The sequence below is a fragment of the Schistocerca serialis genome, chromosome 3 (genome assembly GCF_023864345.2).
Source record: "Schistocerca serialis cubense isolate TAMUIC-IGC-003099 chromosome 3, iqSchSeri2.2, whole genome shotgun sequence".
Classification (NCBI taxonomy): Eukaryota; Metazoa; Arthropoda; class Insecta; order Orthoptera; family Acrididae; genus Schistocerca; species Schistocerca serialis.
The window spans coordinates 374,150,875-374,167,146 of NC_064640.1; the positions used below are offsets into that span (position 1 = coordinate 374,150,875).

General features: G+C 44.1%; 2 protein-coding genes and 1 pseudogene across 2 annotated transcripts in view; 2 read left to right on the top strand and 1 right to left on the bottom strand.

Moving 5' to 3' along the window:
• LOC126470871 (protein tyrosine phosphatase domain-containing protein 1-like) overlaps positions 1 to 16,272 on the bottom strand; it is a 560,875-nt gene that overhangs the window by 474,387 nt on the left and 70,216 nt on the right. The gene's annotated exons all lie outside the window — the stretch shown is intronic.
• The window catches only part of LOC126470197 (catenin delta-2), a 494,830-nt gene that overhangs the window by 52,837 nt on the left and 425,721 nt on the right, over positions 1 to 16,272 (top strand). The window lies entirely within an intron of this gene.
• Positions 14,276 to 14,393, top strand: LOC126472188 (5S ribosomal RNA; annotated as a pseudogene).

The following is a 16,272-nucleotide window of genomic DNA, read 5'->3' on the forward strand; positions in this document are numbered from 1 at the left end:
TACCTCTGTTTGCGCATGTGATCAGTACCTTACTAGAATCTTCTAGAAACCGACAGCTGTGATCCGCCTAGAAATTGAGTGAGGATATACGCGCATAAAGGGCAGCATAACTTACAGAACATTTTTGTTCTACATAGTTATCATCCTGTATGTTACTTAAAAATAAACAGTATTTGTAGCACAAGTGAAATTTTCGATGTTTAATTCAAGTTTTATTCGAAAATATTTGATTTGTAACGGCAAAGAAACGGATTTTGCGGTAAAAATAAAAAAAAAATACACTGATTTATCACATAGCACTACAAAACGCAATTTCCTCAAAGGAAGGTAAAATTAAAAAAAAAAACGCAAAACAAGAACATAGCAAAATCACTTCATTACTTTGTCGAGCTTATGTAAAACATGTCTGTTATTCATAAACAACTTTCGCACTTATCAGCAACAACAGGAAACTCTTGCCTTTGATTATAATGAAGAATGTTCTATACAAAATAACAACAATAATTAAATAGATTTTTTTATGTTTCTGCATGTGAACTGTACTTGCATCAAAATTAATTGCTTTGGTTACATAAAAGCGCAGAAGTTTCGCGGTTAACTGATTTTTATTACTTGTAAAATGCAGTTTATATTTTGTAAGGATGTAAAATACACAAAGGACTAACACTGCACTATGGGCGGTTCTAATTATGTGCAAAAGAAACAAACAAACATAAAACAAAGAGAAGTCGTCCGCTCCCACTTTCTGCCAAACATTCATTTTTTTCCCCCTTCCAGTTCTATCGCTAATCTTAATATTTACTACGTGATTTATATGCTGAACCAAAACTACCGAACCATATTTTTGACAGAGCGCAAATCTAATTATACGGCTGTGAAGTGAAAGACTTATTGTGGAATAAAGAGCATCGACACAGAACGGTAAACGAATGTGGGAATGTGCTATAGGGCACACCATTTGTGTGACGAAGCAGCATGAGCGGCTGCAGTTCCCACCGCTTGGTTTTCAAGCAGCCCGGCTACATTCGGCTGACAGTTCTCTATCTCGCCTTCATAAAGCAGAGTTCCCTAGTATGACATAACAAGCGCGTGGCCTACCATGCGGCGACGGAAACATGGTTTATGTTCACGTCACAACGCAGTAAGAGGTGTGCTGGTAAGGAAAGGAAGCGCATCGCATCGCGTCCGTCCACTCTGCGACTTTCGAACCTTTGCGCAAGCGGTCACAGCTTTATAAAATCCACCTGGCGATAAATGCCGAGCACACGGCACTATCAGTCATCTTAGGCAATTCCTGCCAAGCTATGCAAAGTCCATTCGTCCTTCCTCTTGCGCATTGCAGTCGAGTGAAGGCTAGCCACACGCCTGCAGTGCTCTAAGATGCAATTCACAGATGAATTCCGCATCAGTTTGTAGAGCGATTTTCATCGCACATTTGTCTGGGAGGAAATCTGTCACAGGTACATGCTGGAAGGCAACCAGTTTCTTTGTAGTGGTGTCCTGGTGTAGGACACGGCATGATGGGTGAACTCATGGAGCTTCAGACTCGTTGTGGGAATACTGTTGCTGCCCAGAGGTACAGAGATAAGGTACGATCTTGCATGCGGCCTTGGTGGGATGCAGTTGGTCCACACTTTTCATGTATGACAGTGACCTTCTGTACCGAGCTTCTGTAGTGGATAAATTTCTCACAGTTGAAGGTATTCAGAACTGGCTGCAAATGTGGTTACCGTATTTGTATGCTACGTAGAATGTTTGGGATGTTTTGGACCTAACGCTACTGCCACCTGTAGAGATGACGAAGCGGAAACATGATATCTAACACTTTTCAAGACTGAATAGCTACACAGTCGTTCTCCATCTACGATTTTCAGAATAAGAAGACATTATGTACATTCCTCACTAGTATAGAAACTTGTCGATTGCTTACTTTCGATTAGCATTCATTATTGCTGAAACTGGATATAAACAGGGTTGTGATGAATGTAGTAAATACTTTCTCTGTTGGGTAGGTACTTTTGCATCTCCGACTGTCACTGAGACTTCAGTCAGAATTTGGAGGCAGTGAGGTCCCCAATCGTTGTTAGGCCCGACTGGTTGACGTATAGCGCTATATCGTAGGTTTTTTTTGTTATGACCAGTTTTCGATAACAGCAGTAATAATGGAAGGTACTGACGAAATAAAATTTCGCTACGTAGAGAGCGATATTTATGGCACTAGCTTGCTATTTTTTTCAGTGTCAATGCAGACAGTTAATACATCATAAACCATGTACAATCCTGTGTCATACGCGTATCACATTTTAATAATTGTTTCTTCGAATAAACCCACTACAGCTGACAGTACAGAGGAAGAGGGGACAGAAAAATGGCACATAAAACTATGTTCGTTTCACATTCAGCAAGAAATATCCCGTCTAATGGTTACTAATTTTTAGTCGTTGCTCTACTGATTACTGAGTATTTTTCACTTTTGTGAGTTTGATATTTTCTGCTCTAAGAGTATTAACCACAGGTAAGTTTGTTTCTGGATTGATGTGACTGGAGGACATAGCAAGAAAGCGTATTTTAAGTGACAGATCTGTAAATATACTTTTCTTGTAGACATAGCTACCAAGGCCCTGTGTTAAAACTGGGAACATCACGGTAAAAAGGAAATTCTACGAATAATAATTTCTAAACTATATTGGTTAATAAAATAACAAGACCATCATTCCGAGACCCTCCGCCACAAAGCACACTTTGATTATAAGGTTAATCAGCAATAAAGTGTCTGCAGTTGCTGTTAAGTGCAACTGATGTCGGCGAAATCGAGACAGATTTAGTGTTGGCTTTGGAGTGGCGTGGGTGTTAAGTGGCAGTTTGACACACGCAGCCAGTTTGCCAGCTTGCGGTGGCGGGGCAGTGACATCTGCTCCATGAATATTCAGTAACTGAGAGAATTTGCCACTATAATAAACGATGCGGTAGGTCGCTGGGACAAGATGAGCAACAGTATGAACCATGTTGTTTGACCATGTCACTGTCTCTTGTTCAATTTACTCGATTACCATTTTACTTTACCTTTTAACTAGTTGCGTTTATTGTGCGCCGCATTTCCTGACCACGTACATAATAACGTTAGAAAGATATAACAATAAAACACAAAAACGAAAACTGTTCGAAGCTGTTTGTAGATAGTAAGATAAGAGATTACAGCACGTACAGAGCCAGGTAATTATCTTTCCCTCGCTCTATACGAAAACAGGACAGTTGTACTAAGTACCCCCTGCCATGTGCTGTGCAGCGCCGAGGAGTATACAGGGTGTACCCTGATTAATGGTGAAAACTGACACGAGAGGAAGTACAAGGTAATAGAAGCGAAAACTTCCCAGTAAACATGAACCCGCTAACGAGCAGTTTGCGAGAAAATTGCTAATGTGTGGGTACGAGGGGCCACTGACTTCGGTACGAAATATTGTTCTAGTTAATATAACTGTATTTGAAACAAAACTTTTTCGATTAATTGGGCTCAGATTTCACCTAGGTCCAGAGTTTGTGAATGTGGTACATCCACATCTGTATTCCGCAATCCACATTAAAGTGTGTGGAGGAGGGCACTTTGTGTACTACAGTCATTTTCAGCCTGTCCTGTTCCAGTCGTGAATAGCTAAAGGGAAGAACGCTAGCTGATAAGCCTCCGTGTGATCTCGAATCTCTCTAATATTACCTTCATGGCCTTTTCGCGAGATATACGTAGGAGGAAGTAATATACTGGTTGACTCATCTAGAAACGTACACTATCAGAAGTTTAATAGTAAACCACACCGTGATGCAGAACGCCTCTCTTGCAGTGTCTGCTACTAGAGTTGGCTGAGCACATCCTAGACGTTCTTGCACTCACTAAATGAGTCTGTAACGAAACGCGCTGCTCTTCTTTAGATCTTCTCTACTTCCTCTATCAGTCCTATCTGGTACGGATCCCAGACTAACGAGCACTATTCAATTATTGGTCGAAAGAGGGTTTTTCAAGCTGCCTCTTTTGTGGGTGGACTACATATCCTCAGGATTCCTGACGGTCCATCGTCACATTTTGATGCTGCATTCTTATATTGACATCTACCTCGCCAATACGATCCGAGTTAACAGGACGAGCAGGGCCTGTACTTCGGCCTCCATCTCAAAACTTAAGTATACTGCTCTCCCGTTGATACGAATGAAGTGATGGAGTAGCAGATTGCACAGATTTGTCAAAATTTACAAGATGACCTGGGAGTGTTTGATAAATTCACAACTTACTATTAGTACTACAAGTAAAAAACCACTAACAGGCAAAAGTGTACAGTAAATTCTAACATGTAACGTGCTGAAACGACAGGTGAAATACAACCCATTTAGATGGGGACTTAATCGAAAAGTTTTCAAGATTTTTTTAAGAGAAACGAAGACGTCGATCACAATTGGGCACTGAAATAAATTCAATGGTGACAAGTGAAAATAACTGTCGGACCAGGACTTCAACCCAGATTTGGCGGCCGGCCGCGGTGGTCTAGCGGTTCTAGGCGCTCAGTCCGGAGCCGCGCGACTGCTACGGTCGCAGGTTCGAATCCTGCCTCGGGCATGGATGTGTGTGATGTCCTTAGGTTAGTTAGGTTTAAGTAGTTCTAAGTTCTAGGGGACTGATGACCATAGATGTTAAGTCCCATAGTGCTCAGAGCCATTTGAACCATTTTGAACCAGATTTGGCGCTAATGTGAGCAGTCGCCTTAACTCTCTCGGCTATCGTGACACGCTTCCCGTTCAACCCAAATTCTCAAACTGTCACACGTTAGTAATGTCGACTGCCGGTTAACCCCTTTGCTCACAGCTTCTGGCTGAATTCCACAAGAGTTTGGACGTAGACTGCATCCACACTGAAACTATAGTGAGGCGCCTGTGCTTGTAGATATTACTACTGGCCATTAAAATTGCTACACCAAAAAGAAATTCAGGTGATAAACGGGTATTCATTGCACAAATATATTATACTAGAAATGACATGTGATTACATTTTCACACAATTTGGGTGCATAGATCCTGAGAAATCAGTACCCAGAATAACCACCTCTGGCCGTAATAACGGCCTTGACATCCCTGGGCATTGAGTCAAACAGAGCTTGGATGGCTTGTACAGGTACAGCTGCCCAAGCAGCTTCAACACCATACCACAGTTCATCAAGAGTAATGACTGGCGTATTGTGACGAGCCAGTTGCTCGGCCATCATTGACCAGACGTTTTCAATTGGTGAGAGATCTGGAGAATGTGCTGGCAAGGCAGCAGTCGAATATTTTCTGTACCCAGAAAGGCCCGTACAGGACCTGCCACATGCGGTCGTGAATTATCCTGCCGAAATGTAGGGTTTCGCGGGGATCGAATGAAGGTAGAGCCACGGGTCGTAACACATCTGAAATGTAACGTCCACTGTTCAAAGTGCCGTCAATGTGAACAAGAGGTGACCGAGACGAGTAACCAATGACACCCCATACCATCACGCCGGGTGATACGCCAGTATGGCGATGAGGAATACACGTTTCCAATGTGCGTTCATCGCGATGTCGCCAAACACGGATGCGACCATCATGATGCTGTAAACAGAACCTGGATTCATTCAAAAAAAATGACGTTTTGCCATTCGTGCACCCAGGTTCGTCGTTGAGTACACCATCGCAGGCGCACCTGTCTGTGATGCAGCGTTAAGGGTAACCGCAGCCATGGTCTCCGAGCTGATAGTCCATGCTGCTACACACGTCGTTGAACTGTTTGTGCAGATGGTTGTTGTCTTGCAAACGTCCCCATCTGTTGACTCAGGGATCGAGACGTGGCTGCACGATCCGTTACAGCCATGCGGATAAGATGCCTGTCATCTCGACTGCTAGTGATACGAGGCCGTTGGGATCCAGCACGGCGTTCCGTAATACCCTCCTGAACCCACCGATTCCATATTCTGCTAACAGTCATTGGATCTCGACCAACGCGAGCAGCAATGTCGAGATACGGTAAGCCGCAATCGCGATAGGCTACAATCCGACCTTTATCAAAGTCGGAAACGTGATGGTACGCATTTCTCCTCCTTACACTAAGCATCACAACAACGTTTCACCAGACAACGCAGGTCAACTGCTGTTTGTGTATGAGAAATCGGTTGGAAACTTTCCTCATGTCAGCACGTTGTAGATGTCGCCACCAGCGGCAACCTTGTGTGAATGCTCTGAAAAGCTAATCATTTGCATATCACAGCATCTTGTTCCTGTCGGTTAAATTTCACATCTGTAGCACGTCATCTTCGTGGTGTAGCAATTTTAATGGTCAGTAGTGTATATACAGAGTAATTCAGCTACCCATACCTATAGGTTTTCTGCAACCTGCAACGCCTTCAAAAACGCGCAAACTGTTAGTCCTACAGACAAAAATGAAAAGGACCTCTTTGCAGTAAATTTGATTTAGTTAAATGTTGTACTGGGATACGTTTCTGCTGGAGGCTGCGGTTTTCGAGTTATTCAAGAAAAACGCCCTCTAAGGTCACTTTTGCACGTTTTTCTTGAATAATTCGAAAACTAAGGCCCATAGAGAAAATTTATCCTCTTAAAAAATTAAATTACATTAAATTTCCTGCGAAACGGTCATGTTCATTTTTTGCTGTAGGAATAATACACTGAGCCAAAGAGGAGCCAAAGAAACTGGTACATCTGCCTAATATCGACCCCCGCAAGCACGCAGAAGTGCGCAACAAAACATCGTATGGACTCGACTGATGTCTGACGTATTGCTGGAGGGAACTTACACCTTGAATCCTGCAGAGCTGTCCTTAATTCCGTAAGAGTACGAGAGGGTGGAGGTCTCTTCTGAACAGCACGTTGCAAGGCATCCCAGATATGCTCAATAATGTTCATTTCTGGGGAGTTTGGTGGCCAGCGGAAGTGTGGTGCACTCTGTAGAAATTCTGGACGTGTGGGGTGTCGCATTGTCCTGCTGGAATTGCCCAAGTCAGTCGGAATGCACAATGGACATGAATGAATGCAGGTGATCCGACAGGATGCTTACGTACGTGTGACCTGTCAGAGTCGTATCTAGATGTATCAGAGGTCCCATATCACTGCAACTGCACACGCCACACACCACTACAGAGCTTCCGCCGTCTTGAACAGTCCCCTGCTGTCATGCAGGATGCGTGGATTCATGAAGTTGTCTCACATGCCCGTACACGTCCATCCGCTCGATACAATTTGAAACGGGACTCGTCGGAATAGGCAACATGTTTCCAGTCATCAACAGTCCAGTGTCGGTGTTGACGGGCCCAGGCGAGGCGTAAAGCTTTGTGTCGTACCGTGATTAAGGGTATACGTGTGGGCTTTTGGCTCCGAAAGTTCATATCGATGATGTTTCGTTGAATAGTTCGCACGCCGACACTTGTTGATGGCCCAGCATTGAAATCTGCAGCAATTTGGGAAAGGTTGCACTTCTGTCATGTTGAACGATTCTCTTCAGTCGTCGTTGGTCCCTTTCTTGCAGGATCTTTTTCCGGCCGCAGCGATGTCGGAGATTTGATGTTTTACCGGATTCCTCATGTCACGGTACACTCGTGATATGGTCGTACGGGAAAATCCCCCACTTTATCGCTACCTCGGAGACGCTGTGTCCCACCGCTCGTGCGCCGACTATAGCACAACGTTCAAACTCACTTAAATTTTGATAACTTGCCATTGTAGCAGCAGTAACAGATCTAACAACTGCGCCAGACACTTGTTATATAGGCGTTGCCGACCGCGGCGCCGTCTTCTGCCTGCTTACATATTTCTGCATTTGAATACGCATGCCTATACCAGTTTCTTTGGCGCTTCAGTGTGGTTTGCACGTAGTGAGCACGAGACTATGAACATCTTGCACATGGTATTTGAAGGCATTGCGGGTTGCATAGAAAACATTGATAAGGGCAGCTGAATCACACTGTATACTTGTGGTGTCTGATCTGTCGGACATGTTCAACAGAACATACACCGCACATGTATATACGACGTACATACACGGACATCCCACGTAATAGTGTGTTACCTATTGTACGACTGTATCGTGGTGCAATTTTTCAATAGGGCAATGCTCGTCCATACATGGTACATGTCTCTATGAACTGTCTGTATGATATTGAAGTATTTCCGTGTCCAGCAATACCCCCATATCAAGCCGCAATAGAAGATGTGTAGTACCGGCTCAAACGTCAACTCTTCCCAGTGCCATTATCCAGGACGAGTTACAACAGTTGTGTGCCACCCTGCTGCCGGAGAGGTTACAATCGAATTAGTGCATGCATCCAGGCCACAAGAGTTGCAGCGTCATAGTGATGGATGTGCTCATACTGCCATGTTCTTTGTAAATTGCCGGCCGGAGTGGCCGTGCGGTTCTAGGCGCTACAGTCTGGAACCGCGAGACCGCTACGGTCGCAGGTTGAATCCTGCCTCGGGCATGGATGTGTGTGATGTCCTTAGGTTAGTTAGGTTTAAGTAGTTCTAAGTTCTGGGGGACTGATGACCTCTGAAGTTGAGCCCCATACCCATAGTGCTCGGAGCCATTTCTTTGTAAATTCGATTCGATTTTATAATAAATTATATAACATAACATACCCTTTCAAACCGTGAAGTTTCATTTCGTTTCCTCCCCCCTCCCCCCCCCCCCTCCCCCGGCTGCTTTACTTTTTCTCTGTCAGGCCGTACACGTAGATGTACGAGGATCGTTCAGTAAGTAACGAAACAAACTTTTTTTCTGAAAGCATGTTGGTTTTATTCAGGATTGCAATACATTATATTATTCTCCACTCTTTTGACTACAAAACCTTATTTTTCAATATAATCTTGTTCAATGCGACTGTCTTACGCAACGTTACTGGGAGATCCTGTATGCCCGCATAGTATCACTCGACTGGTCGACGTCGAAGCCAACGTCTTGCTGCATCATCTTCGTCTGCTTCCCATGGGGTACATCCTGCATTGGGGCAGACACATGCAAGTCGGAAGGTGAGAGATCTAGGCCATGTGTGCGCAAGAAAAGTGCAATGAGGTTTTGTGAGCTACTCTCTGGTGCACAGACTTCTGTAAGATCTTGCGTCCTCATGGAGAAGGAGAAGCTGAGAAGCGAGGTATTTGGTTGTGATCCGTCAGTCACCTCGAATGAGAGTGTCCACATGTTCCAGGAGTCACAGCTACGGCCGGCACGCGGGAGATCAGACTGGTTTGCACAACCTTGTTGCGACGATGACAGACGCCTCGCCTAACGACTCACCTTACTTTGTTCTCTGCCAGGTCTCCGTAGACGTTCTGCAAGCGCCTATGAATATCTGTGATGTTCTGGTATTCCTCAAAAAGAAACTCAATGACAGCTCTCTGCTGGGGACGCACCTCCGTTACTGACGTCATTTTGAAGGCTACGCATTGCGCCGCCTCCTATGGGAACCTCACGAAACTATAGGAGCTGATGCGAAAATATTCAACGATATCTCACACAAAAATTGTGCAGTTTTTCAACCGAAATTGGCCGAGGAAAAAAAGTACTGCATTACTTACTGAACGCCCCCTTGTAGCTTTGTAGCTTGATATTGATCCCATGAGGTCCGAATTGACACTGAAATGCAAGACTGTCCGTCTCTTCCCGGTGAACCGTTCCAGGATGGTAGAGGTAGTGTAGTGGTGAGGAGGCGTGGCCGTGTCGACGCGGCGCCATTAGGAGCGTGGCGTGTGGCGTGCACGCCAAGCCGCCAATAAAACAAGGCGCGCCGCCTGGCACCGCACGCCACGGCGATTGCATCGCGCCAGCTCAAGCCCGGCTGCCCTTCCGGGGCCTAACCGAGCAATTCCGATGTTCGTACGGTACGTGTGCTACTGTCGGGGACCTCGACACGAATCGCGTTTATCCAACGGCACGGCACAGTACCCTAGCCAGTGCAACAAGAACTGTAGTTGAGGCAGCGTAATATTTCTGGCTTTGCAGCCAAACGGCTACAAGAAGCTCTTTTTAGAGCAGTTGAGAAGGCAGCTGTGGCAAGATTATGTAATGTGGTGTGAGGTACCGATGACAGATGGCTTGTACGATACGGTTATTGAGAGAAAGGCCGCCTGAATTGTGGTCTTTCTCCGCGATTGGCTGTTGCATTCGGAAGTTGCGCGCCAAAAGGACGATCTTCTATTATTACTATTACACAAACTAAACAGCGTATTTACTTGCATTTCATATTTAAATCATCTCTCAATAGCGTGCAATCATTCCATTATTTCACAAGTATTAATAAACAGCAGAATAACGGACAACTGCAAAACGAAAAGGCACACGAAGAAGCACTTCGGTGATAATCGAATCGAGCCTAACTTGGATGGCGGACGAAGTGGTTCGGTTGTAAAATCAGAGCTACTTTGGCAGTCTCGGAGGACGGACATGTTGTCCGCTGCGGTGTCAGTTAAGACTTAATTTGCAATGACTAGTTTGTGAATAGAGCTGGTTTGGCAATGTCGGAGGACAGACATGTTGTCTGCCTCGGTCAATGTTAGTTAAGTCTTTATTAGCAATGTAGGGTTATTTGGACACATAGTTGAAAACTGTGTGATACTAATTACGGAAATAAGCAGTTCATTCATTTGTTGAGAAATAGAAAACATTTGTGACTCTAAAGTGGTAATTAATTGTGTAGTTTCTCGTGTTCTGCTAATAAAAAGCGAGTGGCAACCCGTAAACTGATTGGAAATTTAATTACTTCTAAAATAACAGTTCCTCGCTAAGAGCTCCTAACAGCCTCAAGATTACGGATTCACGACCTAAGTGCTGATTTCTGCGCGGGGAACAACAACTGTAGAATACTGCAGGTTGGTGAACTTTTATTAGAACTTATGCATTCCACTCTGGACAGTGGAAGCAAATGGGCACCTCGCGTGTACTGCAATCTTAGTACAAATGAGATCAGTGACACGTCATCTGTGGTAACACAGAGGAGGTGTGAAGGAGAGAAATGGTTTTGAGGCAAGAGGTTTATCATACGTACACGTATATATTTCTCACTGCCACTCGTTTTCAACTTGCCGTAGCTGTCATCCCCAGAAAGGAAGATTATAGTGCAGCGTCCCGTCGATGTGAATACTGACAAAAAACTAGCTCATTTGAAAAGACATAGAGAAGGGAAGTGGCCTAGGCTCTTTAAAGGACCATTCTAGAATTCGCCTGAAGTGATTTACGGAAACTAGAGAAACTCTAGATCAGAAAGGCTGATCAAAATTTTGACGTCCGCTAACCTCCAAATACGAGTACCCTGTCAACCATTTCGCTATCTCGTTCGGTGTCAGTATTGATGTGAGCCTTTGCGGTCTGTGGAGAAATAACCCACATAAATACTCCATGTAAACCGAGATTCTGAGTAGGCCAGCCCATAACCGAGGCGTTTTCATCCTAAAATAACTGTCCTCACCGCAGTATCAAATGGTGTTCGTTCACGGTGATATGGTCAGGGTCTTTTATGTATTAGTCTTTAATGGTTGACCGGGCTAAAAGTGGTCGCTCAATATAAGCTAGCAAAGCGTAACGTGAAAAAATCATTTAGAAAATTATTTTTATTCCTTCTTTAATACCTTCCAGCATGTTTTTCTTTTTTGGAATTATAGATCATCTGCCTCATTGTCATATTTAGGACCGTGTTTCGTTCCCATATCACCTTATTTAACTACACCCTTGAGAGAACGATTATGAAAAGCCTCATGAAATTTTAACTCTCTCGTATCTGGGACATTCATTCTTCTGCTATTGTGTGGAATTCTAAATCAAATATTATTATTTGAAGTTTTGTGTCAGTATTGTGGTAGATCTTTCAACTCTCATCATTACACATTCGCCAAGATGTTTTAATCTAACTCCGATTTTAAAAAGTTTCTTCGCACGTTTTGTTTATGCCATAGTTTAGGTTGGACTACATCAACACTCCGAATATTGTATGTGACGATTTTGTGGTTTTCTGTTTTGCACACTGTTTGCTGTAAGCTATGTATAATTTGTCCTTGGAAACAGATTATAGGTGCTTAACTATTGTTATTATCGACTTAAGGAACTTCTTTTGAATGGATTGACTTTGTCGACATTTGTTCTACTAATAAGACCCCTTCCTACGCAGTTGAACTTCGAACCGAAGATTGTTTAAGACTCTGGACTCAAGATCAGCGATCCACATTTAGGATTTGTGTGTTTGCACTGAATCACGCCGGCTAGTAACGGGGTTGTTCCTCTGAATTGGCCTCAGCTAATGCCCTTCCCTTTCGCTGTCTGAGTAGTTTCTCCGCCGTCTCTAATGAGATCGACATCGACGGAAGGCTAAACTCGAAGCTTTGCTCTGTACTTCGAGGCTACCTCATAAAGCGTAGTGGAGTTTAACAGTCCCTCTATGACACTGCCTGTTTCATTTGGTATGTGTCTTCACCTTTCCCATCCGTTTCCATACCATAAAAGATTTTGTTCTACCGTTTCTTTATCCTTGTTTCTGTCGTGTAGTGGTTTTACATATATATCTACACTGCTCACCAGGAAAAAACCCATCACACACCCTTCAGAATTAGTGATAACGTGGCACAGTGGATACCCCGTCAAAAACTGAACGCAGATCAAGCATAAAACAAGGAAGGATGTGTACTGAACTGTAAAAAAGGTAGCAAAATCGAAACACTAAACGGTTCAAGCTCAAAATGTGTAACACTGAGCGATTTGCAAGAATCACGCCGTCGTAGTTATATTGTCACGGTGTTGGCCTGCGAAGGGGGAGAGCCGTGATCAAATCTCCCTCGTGCACCATATATTTTCACAAAATTATGAACTGTCCGCCCGGTCATTGACGTGTTTGTTCGCTATATTCAAATTTGTGTTTGTGTCGCAGTGAAACGTCCGTTTGTAACAACGAGGTGTAAGGAGGGGACGTCCAGATGTACGTACCTCCTATTTGTTCTACACAAGAATCACATGTTATGGCTCTTGTGTTCCGTTTTGGAAGTTTAGATTCTTGAATTCCTTTTTCGTAACATAGTTCACACCCGTTTCAAATGGCCCTGAGCACTATGCGACTTAACTTCTGAGGTCATCAGTCGCCTAGAACTTAGAACTAATTAAACCTAACTAACCTAAGGACATCACACACATCCATGCCCGAGGCAGGATTCGAACCTGCGACCGTAGCGGTCGCTCGGTTCCAGACTGTAGCGCCTAGAACCGCACGGCCACTACGGCCGGCCACAGCCGTTTATTTGTTGTTTTTATTTCTATAATAGGTCTTTGCGGCATAACGCCTGCTCTCATTATTCATCACATTTACTTGCGACGGTAACATATTCTTACCACAGGACTCATAATCTGTGTCCAATGTTTAGTATGACAACTGCCTAAAGACTATATAAGGAGAATAGACACTTCAATGTCCTGACGGAAAGTTCATAATTTTGTGGAAAAAAAATGGGCACGAGGAAGATTTGGACACGGATCTCCCGCTTTGCAATCCCACACCGTGACCACACTAACACGACGCCGTGATTCTTACAATCCACTCGATGTTACACATGCTGAGCTTGGACCGCTCGCTGTTTCTATTTTGCTTCTTATTTCTGTTTTCATGCCTGATCTGACAGGCTATCCATAGGGAAGGAGTGAATTTTTATCTGATTTATAAATACGTATATTTTTCGTTAGTTTTTGGAGGTTTTGGTGGTTAAAATATTCAATCTCGCTACGACAACCCTGTGTTCATTAATCCCTGTATCCGTTTTGGTGCTCGCTATGAACTCAGGATTACTTGTTGTTAAGTCAAGTGTGTTTTCCCAACTGTTTACTATTCGTGTGGGCTCATTAACTAACTGCTCGAAATATTTTTCAGAGAATGTGTTTAGCACAATTTCGGATGATTGTTTTGCGTACCTCCGGAATTAAACATGAATTTTCGCCAGCATATTGAGGGTAAATTAAAGTCACCTCCAACTATAATTGTATGAGTCGGATAAGTGTTTGAAATCAAAGTCACATTTTCTTTGAACCTTTCAGCAACTTTATTATATGAATTGGGAGGTCGGCAGAAGGATCCATTTATTATTTTATTCCGGCTGATTACGGAATCTAGGTAGTGGAAGTTCCCCTACTCTTTGTCACAATTAGTAACAGCATCTTTTGCCAACTTATTCGTCATTTTTACTGGTAGTTTATCTATGTAATTATAACTCGCTGTTCATCATCTAAAAATTTCTGACTGCTTGGATTCTTTAAGGCAACGGCCTTGCCGCAGTGGGTTCACCGGTTCCCGTGAGATCACCGAAGTTAAGCGCTGTCGGGCGTGGCCGGCACTTGGATGGGTGACCATCCAGGCCGCCATGCGCTGTTGCCATTTTTCTATGCGCTGTTGCCATTTTTCGGGGTGCACACAGCCTCGTGGTGCCAATTGGGAGCTACTCGACCGAATAGTAGCAGCTTCGGTCAAGAATACCATCTTACGACCGGGAGAGCGGTGTGCTGGCCCCACGCCCTCCTATCCGCAACCTCCACCGAGGATGACACGGCGGTCGGATGGTTCCGGTAGGCCACTCGTGGCCTGACGACGGAGTGCTTTTTTTGGATTATTTAAAAAAAATGAAAAATGATCGTAAGTTTGGCCGCCGGGTTGCAAGTATCATTTTAAGTGACGCCACATTTGTTGACTTGCGCGTTGGTGATAATGAACGACGATAAGGTCAACACAGCATCCGGTACACGAGCGGAGAAAAGCTCCAACCCGGATGGGAATCTAACCTGGGCTGCTGCATTGTAGGTAAAGTTACCAGTCAGCTAAGCAGGCGGACGCTTGGATTTTTAAAAATGTTCAAATGTCAAAATCTTATGGGACTTAACTGCTAAGGTCATCAGTCCCTAAGCTTACACAGTACTTAACCTAAATTATCCTAAAGACAAACACACACACCCATGCCCGAGGGAGGACTCGAACCTCCGCCGGGATCAGCCGCACAGCCCATGACTGTAGCGCCTTAGACCGTTGAATTTTTATATACAACACACGGCCATTATGGAGTGGGTTGCATGGATATTTCAGTTCTTTTAGTGCTGTTTATAATCTTAACAGTATAACAGTCTTTCAGTTAGCATTTTTGCAGGTGCATTTGACTTCTGTTAAAATTGTTTCTAATTCGAGTAATTTTTCTGAGGACAATTTGTACCTACCAGCGTGTTTAAAGACGCGGTCTATAGGCCCTCAACCGGTATAGTAAACTGATTCTGGAGGTTCTCCCGGCGTATTCGATAATCAAAATATCCACGGGTGTACTGCCGGTCTACAGTGTCCAACAGTGCCCGTTGGACACTGTAGACCGGCAGTACACCCTTGGATATTTTGATTATGGGTATAGTAAACGTTTTTTAATCTGTTTGTGTAGCAAACGTTGGGTGGAAGGAGAGGGAGGATTCTTACGATCAAAACAGATAAATAAAACAATATTGCCTTTTAACATGTTTTATACAGTGTGCCATATCGGTACTTATCGATAGTCACATCAAGGGGCAATGACCTATCCTTGGGGTTTAGCAAGCTCCGGGCGGCTCTCTGGTGTGGTGGTCGGCGGCGAGACGAGTGTGGCAAGCCGCAGGCGTGGTGGGCATGGCGTGGCTGGTGGGCTGAGGGAATTTGTCGGGAATAAGTGGAGTACTCGGAGCCCTGCGGAAACCGTCTTATTGTAGAAGTATCAATGCTTGATCGGAAAACGGGTTAGCTGCATTTTGTGACGATGTAAGCACGTACGAAGCCGACATTTTAGTTAAAGTATGGTTGTACTGTGCCCCTGCCGAGAGTTTACAAAAGAAGACTCTTGGAACTGTTCACTGCTATTGTCACGGTCTATCTCTTGTTCAACGCACATTTGTGATTCGGAGACAAGCTGCTCAATTTAATAGTGATCAGTCCTTTCCAAGGTCAATGGTGTCTTAAAATGAATACAAAAGACATTCTTACAAGGCAGCAAAGTAGTAGACTGTTGTACCTCTAATACTATTGGTAGCAGTCTGACGCTGCTGACCTCATTACGGATACTTGCATATTATCTGTTAAGCTGATGAAATGTTACAACAGTCCGGAACCGCGTGACTGCTACGATCGCAGGTTCGAATCCTGCCTCGGGCATGGGTGTCTGTGATGTCCTTAGGTTAGTGAGGTTTAAGTAGTTCTAAGTTCTAGGGGACTGATGACCTGAGATGTTAAGGCCCATAGTGCTCAGAGCCAT